This window comes from Sphaerodactylus townsendi, linkage group LG03, assembly GCF_021028975.2.
Source record: "Sphaerodactylus townsendi isolate TG3544 linkage group LG03, MPM_Stown_v2.3, whole genome shotgun sequence".
Classification (NCBI taxonomy): Eukaryota; Metazoa; Chordata; class Lepidosauria; order Squamata; family Sphaerodactylidae; genus Sphaerodactylus; species Sphaerodactylus townsendi.
In genome coordinates, this window is record NC_059427.1 from 171,440,837 (window position 1) to 171,456,361 (window position 15,525).

The 15,525-nt window shown below is 84.0% G+C and overlaps 1 pseudogene; it reads left to right on the plus strand.

Annotated features, from left to right (window-relative positions):
* LOC125428027 overlaps positions 1 to 15,525 on the plus strand; it is a 189,787-nt pseudogene that overhangs the window by 90,526 nt on the left and 83,736 nt on the right.

Here is a 15,525-nt window from a genome sequence, read left to right on the forward strand (position 1 = left end):
AGAGAAGCTGCAATATGCACATATCTGTGTTGCCGTAGCTTCGCAGACATCCCCCTCAAAACAAAAAAAGGAAAAACAGTACATGCAGGCATCGCTAGGCTAAACAAACCTTATTCATCTACTCTTGACAGTGAAATAGTAAATGGATGAGCTGCAAGCAGAGGAAATATCTTTGGAGATCTCCATGGAGAAACTACTGCACCACACAAAATGGTGGATGCCACTGTGAAACTGACAAGAGCTCCAGGTAGCAGACCGGGAAAAGTTTCTGTTTTGGCTGTCATCACTTGTGTTCTCCCGTGTTGTGGGAACACAGAATCCCAAAATGGATCTTTTTATAATGCCCTAAGGACGTCATATTTATCCACCATTTCCTGGACTGCCTTCGTTCCAGACAAAGATGGTTCAGGAAATGGCAGATGAATTCTCAAATCAGGTGTCATCTTTATCCTGAAAAAGGTATTGTCAGTTACTCTGGAAACCTAGCCAGATTCTTCCAGACTTCAGCTTGATCTACCAGATGTTGGCTCTGCCTGGGCGTGCAGGGTTTGGGGGATGAAAAGCTGGGAATTCCTCACATGTCCAATTCGTAATACCAAGGGGATTCCCCAAGAGATCATCTGTGCCTTCACCGTCTTTCTCTCTGCTTTCCTCCCCAAGAAAACTGTTTCTTGCACAACAAAGGAGATGAACAGGTCGATGTGCAGGACCGAGTTCGGGAAGCCTGCAAGCCAGAAGTGGATTATGGTAATTGCAGTTGGATTGCTGGGTTGTGAACATGAGGGAAGGGGTTGTGTTGTAGCCAGGTACTAAGGATAGGCAATTTGAATGTGGATCATGGGTTAGAGTAAGAAGACCAGGGATTGTGTGAAAAGGAGAATGTAAATTTACTTCACCTTTTAAGATAATGGAGAACACGATTACATACTTATAGACTGTCAGATGGTCTTCACATTTGGTACCTGTATATGGTAGTGGAAGCAAAATGGGTTTTGAATTAAATGATGCCTTTTTGCTACTGGTGAAAAATGAAGGTGAATTTGTTTGTTGGGAGAATAACTTTGATTCACAGCCAGGATCTTCAGATGTGCTTCAACAGACACCACCATTACAATCAGAACAGGGGGCAGTGGGAGATGGGCCCTACCCTTGTTTGGGTCCCATAGAATTGAACCCCCAGAAGCAAAGTCCCCCAAACCTGGACGGTGTCATCCAGAGACTCTCCTGGAGATACCCTGAAAGTTTTGTGACTGTACCTTCAGAAATGTGCACCTCTTAGCCCTCTACCAGAAATTCCCCATTGCTAGGGTTGGAGATTCGGACAGTCTGAATCTGGGTTTGGGCCGAATCTGCACTGATTCAGACGGATTCAGATGAGCAGGGTCTGAATCCGAGGTGTCCGAATCCCATTTGATCCGAATCCATGGGATTCAGATCAGCAGCCGAATTGTGTTTTTATTTTTTTGGTGTTTTTTCACAATTTGGCCCGCAGGGGGCGCATTTTTAGACATATCGGCACCAAAATTTCAGGGTATCATCAGGAGACTGTCCTGATGATGCCCCCCAAGTTTGGTGCATTTTGGTTCAGGGGGAGTTATGGACCCTCAAAAGGGTAGCCCCCATCTCCTTAGCTCCCATTGGAAAGAATGGGGGGTAGGGGCGTTAGCCAACCACTTCTGCTTAATCACTTGCCTTGAAATCCCCACCAGAGGCCACTATAAGTTGGCTGCGACAGGGCAGCATTTTACACAGCCCTGGAATGGGGACGAGGGAGTCCAGGAGGCGGGAGGAAAATCTCTGGGTCAAGAGCAGATCAGTATCTGAACTAACGCCTGTTCTGGGTCTTTCTCTCAAGTGTACAAGGCCAAGCTTATTCAAATTGAAGAAGAAAATGGTTATGATAACTACATGATGGAAGTTCTGGAAATTATTAAAGCAGGTAAGAATCTCCTTCCTGAACAGTGGGAAGGGGAGGGGGGGAACCCTTGCAATAAGAAAAGAAGCATTGCTCTTAAAACTTTCTCCTTCCTGCCTGCTATTTTAACTGTGGTGGTTTGTTTTTATGTATGCATTGTATGTTGCTTTTAAATATGCATTTCATTCTTTTATTTTTATGTTTTAAAATGTTAGCTGCCTTGGTTGCCCTGTTTGGATAGAAAGGTGGAATATACATTTTGGTGCATTGCCACATGTTGCTGCAATAGACTGTATCACATCTGCTGGGCGGATTGTGCCCAAGGTGCCTGTGGTGCAATGAGGGCGAATGTCCGTCACAGCAAGATTTCTCGTACAGGACTATTCTCTGGAGCCCCGCTTTCACTTTCTATTCTCTCTGTGGCAAGCGAGACCACTTCTCGCAAGGTGTTTAATTTGCTTCACTGCCAGAGCAGGTAGACTTGCCAATGGGCACAGCTCTGCCCCAGACATCTTCCCTCTGCCCACAGCCAGCCTGCCCGCTCCCTCACACTGTGCCGTCCATGCCTGCCTCTCATTCTCCTCACCCACACAACTCCATGTTGCCAACTCCTTCCACTTCTCTAAATGTTGATATTGAGATATCTCAATATAATAACAACAGAGAGGGCTTTTCCAAGGAATGTACAAGCAGGGTCTCTTTTTGGCTCCACCCCACCTCCCCCACTTTGATGATCGGGGGGGCTTTTAAAAACTTTATTTCCAATAAGCATCTATTTTAAAACAAGTCTCTCTATAGTCTTCTCTTGTGGCAGCGAGAGAGAGACAGAGAAAGTGTGTGGGGGGGAAGGGAAAGGGAAAGAATGTCAGCTCTAGTCTTAGGGCTACTGAGTGTGATGAGATCTGTGCCTTTAAGGCTGTTGATGAGTGGAGTTAAGAGAACCAGGACAAGCAGAGGCCCAGCAGAGTTCAGTAGACAAACTGTACTGCAGGCTGTGGGCTACTTCCTCACGTGTAAACAGAGAAATGCAAGGAGAGCCCACTACAAGCCCCGAGGTTAGCATTCCATGTATAATGGGCCAGAGTCTCGAGAGGCCTCCTAAGATCTGTTCCAGCCCGAGACCCTCTACATGTTCTTTTAGCATCAGTTTGATCAGCAAACAATGATCAGGTGATATCACATTGTTGAGGCTGGAAGTAGGGCTGGCATGCTTCATGGAAGTTTCTTGTGATTGGGTGACTGGAATTGCCTCCCCCCCACCCCCCCCCCCCCCCACCCCCCCCCCCCCCCACCCCCCCCCCCCCCCACCCCCCCCCCCCCCCACCCCCCCCCCCCCCCACCCCCCCCCCCCCCCACCCCCCCCCCCCCCCACCCCCCCCCCCCCCCACCCCCCCCCCCCCCCACCCCCCCCCCCCCCCACCCCCCCCCCCCCCCACCCCCCCCCCCCCCCACCCCCCCCCCCCCCCACCCCCCCCCCCCCCCACCCCCCCCCCCCCCCACCCCCCCCCCCCCCCACCCCCCCCCCCCCCCACCCCCCCCCCCCCCCACCCCCCCCCCCCCCCACCCCCCCCCCCCCCCACCCCCCCCCCCCCCCACCCCCCCCCCCCCCCACCCCCCCCCCCCCCCACCCCCCCCCCCCCCCACCCCCCCCCCCCCCCACCCCCCCCCCCCCCCACCCCCCCCCCCCCCCACCCCCCCCCCCCCCCACCCCCCCCCCCCCCCACCCCCCCCCCCCCCCACCCCCCCCCCCCCCCACCCCCCCCCCCCCCCACCCCCCCCCCCCCCCACCCCCCCCCCCCCCCACCCCCCCCCCCCCCCACCCCCCCCCCCCCCCACCCCCCCCCCCCCCCACCCCCCCCCCCCCCCACCCCCCCCCCCCCCCACCCCCCCCCCCCCCCACCCCCCCCCCCCCCCACCCCCCCCCCCCCCCACCCCCCCCCCCCCCCACCCCCCCCCCCCCCCACCCCCCCCCCCCCCCACCCCCCCCCCCCCCCACCCCCCCCCCCCCCCACCCCCCCCCCCCCCCACCCCCCCCCCCCCCCACCCCCCCCCCCCCCCACCCCCCCCCCCCCCCACCCCCCCCCCCCCCCACCCCCCCCCCCCCCCACCCCCCCCCCCCCCCACCCCCCCCCCCCCCCACCCCCCCCCCCCCCCACCCCCCCCCCCCCCCACCCCCCCCCCCCCCCACCCCCCCCCCCCCCCACCCCCCCCCCCCCCCACCCCCCCCCCCCCCCACCCCCCCCCCCCCCCACCCCCCCCCCCCCCCACCCCCCCCCCCCCCCACCCCCCCCCCCCCCCACCCCCCCCCCCCCCCACCCCCCCCCCCCCCCACCCCCCCCCCCCCCCACCCCCCCCCCCCCCCACCCCCCCCCCCCCCCACCCCCCCCCCCCCCCACCCCCCCCCCCCCCCACCCCCCCCCCCCCCCACCCCCCCCCCCCCCCACCCCCCCCCCCCCCCACCCCCCCCCCCCCCCACCCCCCCCCCCCCCCACCCCCCCCCCCCCCCACCCCCCCCCCCCCCCACCCCCCCCCCCCCCCACCCCCCCCCCCCCCCACCCCCCCCCCCCCCCACCCCCCCCCCCCCCCACCCCCCCCCCCCCCCACCCCCCCCCCCCCCCACCCCCCCCCCCCCCCACCCCCCCCCCCCCCCACCCCCCCCCCCCCCCACCCCCCCCCCCCCCCACCCCCCCCCCCCCCCACCCCCCCCCCCCCCCACCCCCCCCCCCCCCCACCCCCCCCCCCCCCCACCCCCCCCCCCCCCCACCCCCCCCCCCCCCCACCCCCCCCCCCCCCCACCCCCCCCCCCCCCCACCCCCCCCCCCCCCCACCCCCCCCCCCCCCCACCCCCCCCCCCCCCCACCCCCCCCCCCCCCCACCCCCCCCCCCCCCCACCCCCCCCCCCCCCCACCCCCCCCCCCCCCCACCCCCCCCCCCCCCCACCCCCCCCCCCCCCCACCCCCCCCCCCCCCCACCCCCCCCCCCCCCCACCCCCCCCCCCCCCCACCCCCCCCCCCCCCCACCCCCCCCCCCCCCCACCCCCCCCCCCCCCCACCCCCCCCCCCCCCCACCCCCCCCCCCCCCCACCCCCCCCCCCCCCCACCCCCCCCCCCCCCCACCCCCCCCCCCCCCCACCCCCCCCCCCCCCCACCCCCCCCCCCCCCCACCCCCCCCCCCCCCCACCCCCCCCCCCCCCCACCCCCCCCCCCCCCCACCCCCCCCCCCCCCCACCCCCCCCCCCCCCCACCCCCCCCCCCCCCCACCCCCCCCCCCCCCCACCCCCCCCCCCCCCCACCCCCCCCCCCCCCCACCCCCCCCCCCCCCCACCCCCCCCCCCCCCCACCCCCCCCCCCCCCCACCCCCCCCCCCCCCCACCCCCCCCCCCCCCCACCCCCCCCCCCCCCCACCCCCCCCCCCCCCCACCCCCCCCCCCCCCCACCCCCCCCCCCCCCCACCCCCCCCCCCCCCCACCCCCCCCCCCCCCCACCCCCCCCCCCCCCCACCCCCCCCCCCCCCCACCCCCCCCCCCCCCCACCCCCCCCCCCCCCCACCCCCCCCCCCCCCCACCCCCCCCCCCCCCCACCCCCCCCCCCCCCCACCCCCCCCCCCCCCCACCCCCCCCCCCCCCCACCCCCCCCCCCCCCCACCCCCCCCCCCCCCCACCCCCCCCCCCCCCCACCCCCCCCCCCCCCCACCCCCCCCCCCCCCCACCCCCCCCCCCCCCCACCCCCCCCCCCCCCCACCCCCCCCCCCCCCCACCCCCCCCCCCCCCCACCCCCCCCCCCCCCCACCCCCCCCCCCCCCCACCCCCCCCCCCCCCCACCCCCCCCCCCCCCCACCCCCCCCCCCCCCCACCCCCCCCCCCCCCCACCCCCCCCCCCCCCCACCCCCCCCCCCCCCCACCCCCCCCCCCCCCCACCCCCCCCCCCCCCCACCCCCCCCCCCCCCCACCCCCCCCCCCCCCCACCCCCCCCCCCCCCCACCCCCCCCCCCCCCCACCCCCCCCCCCCCCCACCCCCCCCCCCCCCCACCCCCCCCCCCCCCCACCCCCCCCCCCCCCCACCCCCCCCCCCCCCCACCCCCCCCCCCCCCCACCCCCCCCCCCCCCCACCCCCCCCCCCCCCCACCCCCCCCCCCCCCCACCCCCCCCCCCCCCCACCCCCCCCCCCCCCCACCCCCCCCCCCCCCCACCCCCCCCCCCCCCCACCCCCCCCCCCCCCCACCCCCCCCCCCCCCCACCCCCCCCCCCCCCCACCCCCCCCCCCCCCCACCCCCCCCCCCCCCCACCCCCCCCCCCCCCCACCCCCCCCCCCCCCCACCCCCCCCCCCCCCCACCCCCCCCCCCCCCCACCCCCCCCCCCCCCCACCCCCCCCCCCCCCCACCCCCCCCCCCCCCCACCCCCCCCCCCCCCCACCCCCCCCCCCCCCCACCCCCCCCCCCCCCCACCCCCCCCCCCCCCCACCCCCCCCCCCCCCCACCCCCCCCCCCCCCCACCCCCCCCCCCCCCCACCCCCCCCCCCCCCCACCCCCCCCCCCCCCCACCCCCCCCCCCCCCCACCCCCCCCCCCCCCCACCCCCCCCCCCCCCCACCCCCCCCCCCCCCCACCCCCCCCCCCCCCCACCCCCCCCCCCCCCCACCCCCCCCCCCCCCCACCCCCCCCCCCCCCCACCCCCCCCCCCCCCCACCCCCCCCCCCCCCCACCCCCCCCCCCCCCCACCCCCCCCCCCCCCCACCCCCCCCCCCCCCCACCCCCCCCCCCCCCCACCCCCCCCCCCCCCCACCCCCCCCCCCCCCCACCCCCCCCCCCCCCCACCCCCCCCCCCCCCCACCCCCCCCCCCCCCCACCCCCCCCCCCCCCCACCCCCCCCCCCCCCCACCCCCCCCCCCCCCCACCCCCCCCCCCCCCCACCCCCCCCCCCCCCCACCCCCCCCCCCCCCCACCCCCCCCCCCCCCCACCCCCCCCCCCCCCCACCCCCCCCCCCCCCCACCCCCCCCCCCCCCCACCCCCCCCCCCCCCCACCCCCCCCCCCCCCCACCCCCCCCCCCCCCCACCCCCCCCCCCCCCCACCCCCCCCCCCCCCCACCCCCCCCCCCCCCCACCCCCCCCCCCCCCCACCCCCCCCCCCCCCCACCCCCCCCCCCCCCCACCCCCCCCCCCCCCCACCCCCCCCCCCCCCCACCCCCCCCCCCCCCCACCCCCCCCCCCCCCCACCCCCCCCCCCCCCCACCCCCCCCCCCCCCCACCCCCCCCCCCCCCCACCCCCCCCCCCCCCCACCCCCCCCCCCCCCCACCCCCCCCCCCCCCCACCCCCCCCCCCCCCCACCCCCCCCCCCCCCCACCCCCCCCCCCCCCCACCCCCCCCCCCCCCCACCCCCCCCCCCCCCCACCCCCCCCCCCCCCCACCCCCCCCCCCCCCCACCCCCCCCCCCCCCCACCCCCCCCCCCCCCCACCCCCCCCCCCCCCCACCCCCCCCCCCCCCCACCCCCCCCCCCCCCCACCCCCCCCCCCCCCCACCCCCCCCCCCCCCCACCCCCCCCCCCCCCCACCCCCCCCCCCCCCCACCCCCCCCCCCCCCCACCCCCCCCCCCCCCCACCCCCCCCCCCCCCCACCCCCCCCCCCCCCCACCCCCCCCCCCCCCCACCCCCCCCCCCCCCCACCCCCCCCCCCCCCCACCCCCCCCCCCCCCCACCCCCCCCCCCCCCCACCCCCCCCCCCCCCCACCCCCCCCCCCCCCCACCCCCCCCCCCCCCCACCCCCCCCCCCCCCCACCCCCCCCCCCCCCCACCCCCCCCCCCCCCCACCCCCCCCCCCCCCCACCCCCCCCCCCCCCCACCCCCCCCCCCCCCCACCCCCCCCCCCCCCCACCCCCCCCCCCCCCCACCCCCCCCCCCCCCCACCCCCCCCCCCCCCCACCCCCCCCCCCCCCCACCCCCCCCCCCCCCCACCCCCCCCCCCCCCCACCCCCCCCCCCCCCCACCCCCCCCCCCCCCCACCCCCCCCCCCCCCCACCCCCCCCCCCCCCCACCCCCCCCCCCCCCCACCCCCCCCCCCCCCCACCCCCCCCCCCCCCCACCCCCCCCCCCCCCCACCCCCCCCCCCCCCCACCCCCCCCCCCCCCCACCCCCCCCCCCCCCCACCCCCCCCCCCCCCCACCCCCCCCCCCCCCCACCCCCCCCCCCCCCCACCCCCCCCCCCCCCCACCCCCCCCCCCCCCCACCCCCCCCCCCCCCCACCCCCCCCCCCCCCCACCCCCCCCCCCCCCCACCCCCCCCCCCCCCCACCCCCCCCCCCCCCCACCCCCCCCCCCCCCCACCCCCCCCCCCCCCCACCCCCCCCCCCCCCCACCCCCCCCCCCCCCCACCCCCCCCCCCCCCCACCCCCCCCCCCCCCCACCCCCCCCCCCCCCCACCCCCCCCCCCCCCCACCCCCCCCCCCCCCCACCCCCCCCCCCCCCCACCCCCCCCCCCCCCCACCCCCCCCCCCCCCCACCCCCCCCCCCCCCCACCCCCCCCCCCCCCCACCCCCCCCCCCCCCCACCCCCCCCCCCCCCCACCCCCCCCCCCCCCCACCCCCCCCCCCCCCCACCCCCCCCCCCCCCCACCCCCCCCCCCCCCCACCCCCCCCCCCCCCCACCCCCCCCCCCCCCCACCCCCCCCCCCCCCCACCCCCCCCCCCCCCCACCCCCCCCCCCCCCCACCCCCCCCCCCCCCCACCCCCCCCCCCCCCCACCCCCCCCCCCCCCCACCCCCCCCCCCCCCCACCCCCCCCCCCCCCCACCCCCCCCCCCCCCCACCCCCCCCCCCCCCCACCCCCCCCCCCCCCCACCCCCCCCCCCCCCCACCCCCCCCCCCCCCCACCCCCCCCCCCCCCCACCCCCCCCCCCCCCCACCCCCCCCCCCCCCCACCCCCCCCCCCCCCCACCCCCCCCCCCCCCCACCCCCCCCCCCCCCCACCCCCCCCCCCCCCCACCCCCCCCCCCCCCCACCCCCCCCCCCCCCCACCCCCCCCCCCCCCCACCCCCCCCCCCCCCCACCCCCCCCCCCCCCCACCCCCCCCCCCCCCCACCCCCCCCCCCCCCCACCCCCCCCCCCCCCCACCCCCCCCCCCCCCCACCCCCCCCCCCCCCCACCCCCCCCCCCCCCCACCCCCCCCCCCCCCCACCCCCCCCCCCCCCCACCCCCCCCCCCCCCCACCCCCCCCCCCCCCCACCCCCCCCCCCCCCCACCCCCCCCCCCCCCCACCCCCCCCCCCCCCCACCCCCCCCCCCCCCCACCCCCCCCCCCCCCCACCCCCCCCCCCCCCCACCCCCCCCCCCCCCCACCCCCCCCCCCCCCCACCCCCCCCCCCCCCCACCCCCCCCCCCCCCCACCCCCCCCCCCCCCCACCCCCCCCCCCCCCCACCCCCCCCCCCCCCCACCCCCCCCCCCCCCCACCCCCCCCCCCCCCCACCCCCCCCCCCCCCCACCCCCCCCCCCCCCCACCCCCCCCCCCCCCCACCCCCCCCCCCCCCCACCCCCCCCCCCCCCCACCCCCCCCCCCCCCCACCCCCCCCCCCCCCCACCCCCCCCCCCCCCCACCCCCCCCCCCCCCCACCCCCCCCCCCCCCCACCCCCCCCCCCCCCCACCCCCCCCCCCCCCCACCCCCCCCCCCCCCCACCCCCCCCCCCCCCCACCCCCCCCCCCCCCCACCCCCCCCCCCCCCCACCCCCCCCCCCCCCCACCCCCCCCCCCCCCCACCCCCCCCCCCCCCCACCCCCCCCCCCCCCCACCCCCCCCCCCCCCCACCCCCCCCCCCCCCCACCCCCCCCCCCCCCCACCCCCCCCCCCCCCCACCCCCCCCCCCCCCCACCCCCCCCCCCCCCCACCCCCCCCCCCCCCCACCCCCCCCCCCCCCCACCCCCCCCCCCCCCCACCCCCCCCCCCCCCCACCCCCCCCCCCCCCCACCCCCCCCCCCCCCCACCCCCCCCCCCCCCCACCCCCCCCCCCCCCCACCCCCCCCCCCCCCCACCCCCCCCCCCCCCCACCCCCCCCCCCCCCCACCCCCCCCCCCCCCCACCCCCCCCCCCCCCCACCCCCCCCCCCCCCCACCCCCCCCCCCCCCCACCCCCCCCCCCCCCCACCCCCCCCCCCCCCCACCCCCCCCCCCCCCCACCCCCCCCCCCCCCCACCCCCCCCCCCCCCCACCCCCCCCCCCCCCCACCCCCCCCCCCCCCCACCCCCCCCCCCCCCCACCCCCCCCCCCCCCCACCCCCCCCCCCCCCCACCCCCCCCCCCCCCCACCCCCCCCCCCCCCCACCCCCCCCCCCCCCCACCCCCCCCCCCCCCCACCCCCCCCCCCCCCCACCCCCCCCCCCCCCCACCCCCCCCCCCCCCCACCCCCCCCCCCCCCCACCCCCCCCCCCCCCCACCCCCCCCCCCCCCCACCCCCCCCCCCCCCCACCCCCCCCCCCCCCCACCCCCCCCCCCCCCCACCCCCCCCCCCCCCCACCCCCCCCCCCCCCCACCCCCCCCCCCCCCCACCCCCCCCCCCCCCCACCCCCCCCCCCCCCCACCCCCCCCCCCCCCCACCCCCCCCCCCCCCCACCCCCCCCCCCCCCCACCCCCCCCCCCCCCCACCCCCCCCCCCCCCCACCCCCCCCCCCCCCCACCCCCCCCCCCCCCCACCCCCCCCCCCCCCCACCCCCCCCCCCCCCCACCCCCCCCCCCCCCCACCCCCCCCCCCCCCCACCCCCCCCCCCCCCCACCCCCCCCCCCCCCCACCCCCCCCCCCCCCCACCCCCCCCCCCCCCCACCCCCCCCCCCCCCCACCCCCCCCCCCCCCCACCCCCCCCCCCCCCCACCCCCCCCCCCCCCCACCCCCCCCCCCCCCCACCCCCCCCCCCCCCCACCCCCCCCCCCCCCCACCCCCCCCCCCCCCCACCCCCCCCCCCCCCCACCCCCCCCCCCCCCCACCCCCCCCCCCCCCCACCCCCCCCCCCCCCCACCCCCCCCCCCCCCCACCCCCCCCCCCCCCCACCCCCCCCCCCCCCCACCCCCCCCCCCCCCCACCCCCCCCCCCCCCCACCCCCCCCCCCCCCCACCCCCCCCCCCCCCCACCCCCCCCCCCCCCCACCCCCCCCCCCCCCCACCCCCCCCCCCCCCCACCCCCCCCCCCCCCCACCCCCCCCCCCCCCCACCCCCCCCCCCCCCCACCCCCCCCCCCCCCCACCCCCCCCCCCCCCCACCCCCCCCCCCCCCCACCCCCCCCCCCCCCCACCCCCCCCCCCCCCCACCCCCCCCCCCCCCCACCCCCCCCCCCCCCCACCCCCCCCCCCCCCCACCCCCCCCCCCCCCCACCCCCCCCCCCCCCCACCCCCCCCCCCCCCCACCCCCCCCCCCCCCCACCCCCCCCCCCCCCCACCCCCCCCCCCCCCCACCCCCCCCCCCCCCCACCCCCCCCCCCCCCCACCCCCCCCCCCCCCCACCCCCCCCCCCCCCCACCCCCCCCCCCCCCCACCCCCCCCCCCCCCCACCCCCCCCCCCCCCCACCCCCCCCCCCCCCCACCCCCCCCCCCCCCCACCCCCCCCCCCCCCCACCCCCCCCCCCCCCCACCCCCCCCCCCCCCCACCCCCCCCCCCCCCCACCCCCCCCCCCCCCCACCCCCCCCCCCCCCCACCCCCCCCCCCCCCCACCCCCCCCCCCCCCCACCCCCCCCCCCCCCCACCCCCCCCCCCCCCCACCCCCCCCCCCCCCCACCCCCCCCCCCCCCCACCCCCCCCCCCCCCCACCCCCCCCCCCCCCCACCCCCCCCCCCCCCCACCCCCCCCCCCCCCCACCCCCCCCCCCCCCCACCCCCCCCCCCCCCCACCCCCCCCCCCCCCCACCCCCCCCCCCCCCCACCCCCCCCCCCCCCCACCCCCCCCCCCCCCCACCCCCCCCCCCCCCCACCCCCCCCCCCCCCCACCCCCCCCCCCCCCCACCCCCCCCCCCCCCCACCCCCCCCCCCCCCCACCCCCCCCCCCCCCCACCCCCCCCCCCCCCCACCCCCCCCCCCCCCCACCCCCCCCCCCCCCCACCCCCCCCCCCCCCCACCCCCCCCCCCCCCCACCCCCCCCCCCCCCCACCCCCCCCCCCCCCCACCCCCCCCCCCCCCCACCCCCCCCCCCCCCCACCCCCCCCCCCCCCCACCCCCCCCCCCCCCCACCCCCCCCCCCCCCCACCCCCCCCCCCCCCCACCCCCCCCCCCCCCCACCCCCCCCCCCCCCCACCCCCCCCCCCCCCCACCCCCCCCCCCCCCCACCCCCCCCCCCCCCCACCCCCCCCCCCCCCCACCCCCCCCCCCCCCCACCCCCCCCCCCCCCCACCCCCCCCCCCCCCCACCCCCCCCCCCCCCCACCCCCCCCCCCCCCCACCCCCCCCCCCCCCCACCCCCCCCCCCCCCCACCCCCCCCCCCCCCCACCCCCCCCCCCCCCCACCCCCCCCCCCCCCCACCCCCCCCCCCCCCCACCCCCCCCCCCCCCCACCCCCCCCCCCCCCCACCCCCCCCCCCCCCCACCCCCCCCCCCCCCCACCCCCCCCCCCCCCCACCCCCCCCCCCCCCCACCCCCCCCCCCCCCCACCCCCCCCCCCCCCCACCCCCCCCCCCCCCCACCCCCCCCCCCCCCCACCCCCCCCCCCCCCCACCCCCCCCCCCCCCCACCCCCCCCCCCCCCCACCCCCCCCCCCCCCCACCCCCCCCCCCCCCCACCCCCCCCCCCCCCCACCCCCCCCCCCCCCCACCCCCCCCCCCCCCCACCCCCCCCCCCCCCCACCCCCCCCCCCCCCCACCCCCCCCCCCCCCCACCCCCCCCCCCCCCCACCCCCCCCCCCCCCCACCCCCCCCCCCCCCCACCCCCCCCCCCCCCCACCCCCCCCCCCCCCCACCCCCCCCCCCCCCCACCCCCCCCCCCCCCCACCCCCCCCCCCCCCCACCCCCCCCCCCCCCCACCCCCCCCCCCCCCCACCCCCCCCCCCCCCCACCCCCCCCCCCCCCCACCCCCCCCCCCCCCCACCCCCCCCCCCCCCCACCCCCCCCCCCCCCCACCCCCCCCCCCCCCCACCCCCCCCCCCCCCCACCCCCCCCCCCCCCCACCCCCCCCCCCCCCCACCCCCCCCCCCCCCCACCCCCCCCCCCCCCCACCCCCCCCCCCCCCCACCCCCCCCCCCCCCCACCCCCCCCCCCCCCCACCCCCCCCCCCCCCCACCCCCCCCCCCCCCCACCCCCCCCCCCCCCCACCCCCCCCCCCCCCCACCCCCCCCCCCCCCCACCCCCCCCCCCCCCCACCCCCCCCCCCCCCCACCCCCCCCCCCCCCCACCCCCCCCCCCCCCCACCCCCCCCCCCCCCCACCCCCCCCCCCCCCCACCCCCCCCCCCCCCCACCCCCCCCCCCCCCCACCCCCCCCCCCCCCCACCCCCCCCCCCCCCCACCCCCCCCCCCCCCCACCCCCCCCCCCCCCCACCCCCCCCCCCCCCCACCCCCCCCCCCCCCCACCCCCCCCCCCCCCCACCCCCCCCCCCCCCCACCCCCCCCCCCCCCCACCCCCCCCCCCCCCCACCCCCCCCCCCCCCCACCCCCCCCCCCCCCCACCCCCCCCCCCCCCCACCCCCCCCCCCCCCCACCCCCCCCCCCCCCCACCCCCCCCCCCCCCCACCCCCCCCCCCCCCCACCCCCCCCCCCCCCCACCCCCCCCCCCCCCCACCCCCCCCCCCCCCCACCCCCCCCCCCCCCCACCCCCCCCCCCCCCCACCCCCCCCCCCCCCCACCCCCCCCCCCCCCCACCCCCCCCCCCCCCCACCCCCCCCCCCCCCCACCCCCCCCCCCCCCCACCCCCCCCCCCCCCCACCCCCCCCCCCCCCCACCCCCCCCCCCCCCCACCCCCCCCCCCCCCCACCCCCCCCCCCCCCCACCCCCCCCCCCCCCCACCCCCCCCCCCCCCCACCCCCCCCCCCCCCCACCCCCCCCCCCCCCCACCCCCCCCCCCCCCCACCCCCCCCCCCCCCCACCCCCCCCCCCCCCCACCCCCCCCCCCCCCCACCCCCCCCCCCCCCCACCCCCCCCCCCCCCCACCCCCCCCCCCCCCCACCCCCCCCCCCCCCCACCCCCCCCCCCCCCCACCCCCCCCCCCCCCCACCCCCCCCCCCCCCCACCCCCCCCCCCCCCCACCCCCCCCCCCCCCCACCCCCCCCCCCCCCCACCCCCCCCCCCCCCCACCCCCCCCCCCCCCCACCCCCCCCCCCCCCCACCCCCCCCCCCCCCCACCCCCCCCCCCCCCCACCCCCCCCCCCCCCCACCCCCCCCCCCCCCCACCCCCCCCCCCCCCCACCCCCCCCCCCCCCCACCCCCCCCCCCCCCCACCCCCCCCCCCCCCCACCCCCCCCCCCCCCCACCCCCCCCCCCCCCCACCCCCCCCCCCCCCCACCCCCCCCCCCCCCCACCCCCCCCCCCCCCCACCCCCCCCCCCCCCCACCCCCCCCCCCCCCCACCCCCCCCCCCCCCCACCCCCCCCCCCCCCCACCCCCCCCCCCCCCCACCCCCCCCCCCCCCCACCCCCCCCCCCCCCCACCCCCCCCCCCCCCCACCCCCCCCCCCCCCCACCCCCCCCCCCCCCCACCCCCCCCCCCCCCCACCCCCCCCCCCCCCCACCCCCCCCCCCCCCCACCCCCCCCCCCCCCCACCCCCCCCCCCCCCCACCCCCCCCCCCCCCCACCCCCCCCCCCCCCCACCCCCCCCCCCCCCCACCCCCCCCCCCCCCCACCCCCCCCCCCCCCCACCCCCCCCCCCCCCCACCCCCCCCCCCCCCCACCCCCCCCCCCCCCCACCCCCCCCCCCCCCCACCCCCCCCCCCCCCCACCCCCCCCCCCCCCCACCCCCCCCCCCCCCCACCCCCCCCCCCCCCCACCCCCCCCCCCCCCCACCCCCCCCCCCCCCCACCCCCCCCCCCCCCCACCCCCCCCCCCCCCCACCCCCCCCCCCCCCCACCCCCCCCCCCCCCCACCCCCCCCCCCCCCCACCCCCCCCCCCCCCCACCCCCCCCCCCCCCCACCCCCCCCCCCCCCCACCCCCCCCCCCCCCCACCCCCCCCCCCCCCCACCCCCCCCCCCCCCCACCCCCCCCCCCCCCCACCCCCCCCCCCCCCCACCCCCCCCCCCCCCCACCCCCCCCCCCCCCCACCCCCCCCCCCCCCCACCCCCCCCCCCCCCCACCCCCCCCCCCCCCCACCCCCCCCCCCCCCCACCCCCCCCCCCCCCCACCCCCCCCCCCCCCCACCCCCCCCCCCCCCCACCCCCCCCCCCCCCCACCCCCCCCCCCCCCCACCCCCCCCCCCCCCCACCCCCCCCCCCCCCCACCCCCCCCCCCCCCCACCCCCCCCCCCCCCCACCCCCCCCCCCCCCCACCCCCCCCCCCCCCCACCCCCCCCCCCCCCCACCCCCCCCCCCCCCCACCCCCCCCCCCCCCCACCCCCCCCCCCCCCCACCCCCCCCCCCCCCCACCCCCCCCCCCCCCCACCCCCCCCCCCCCCCACCCCCCCCCCCCCCCACCCCCCCCCCCCCCCACCCCCCCCCCCCCCCACCCCCCCCCCCCCCC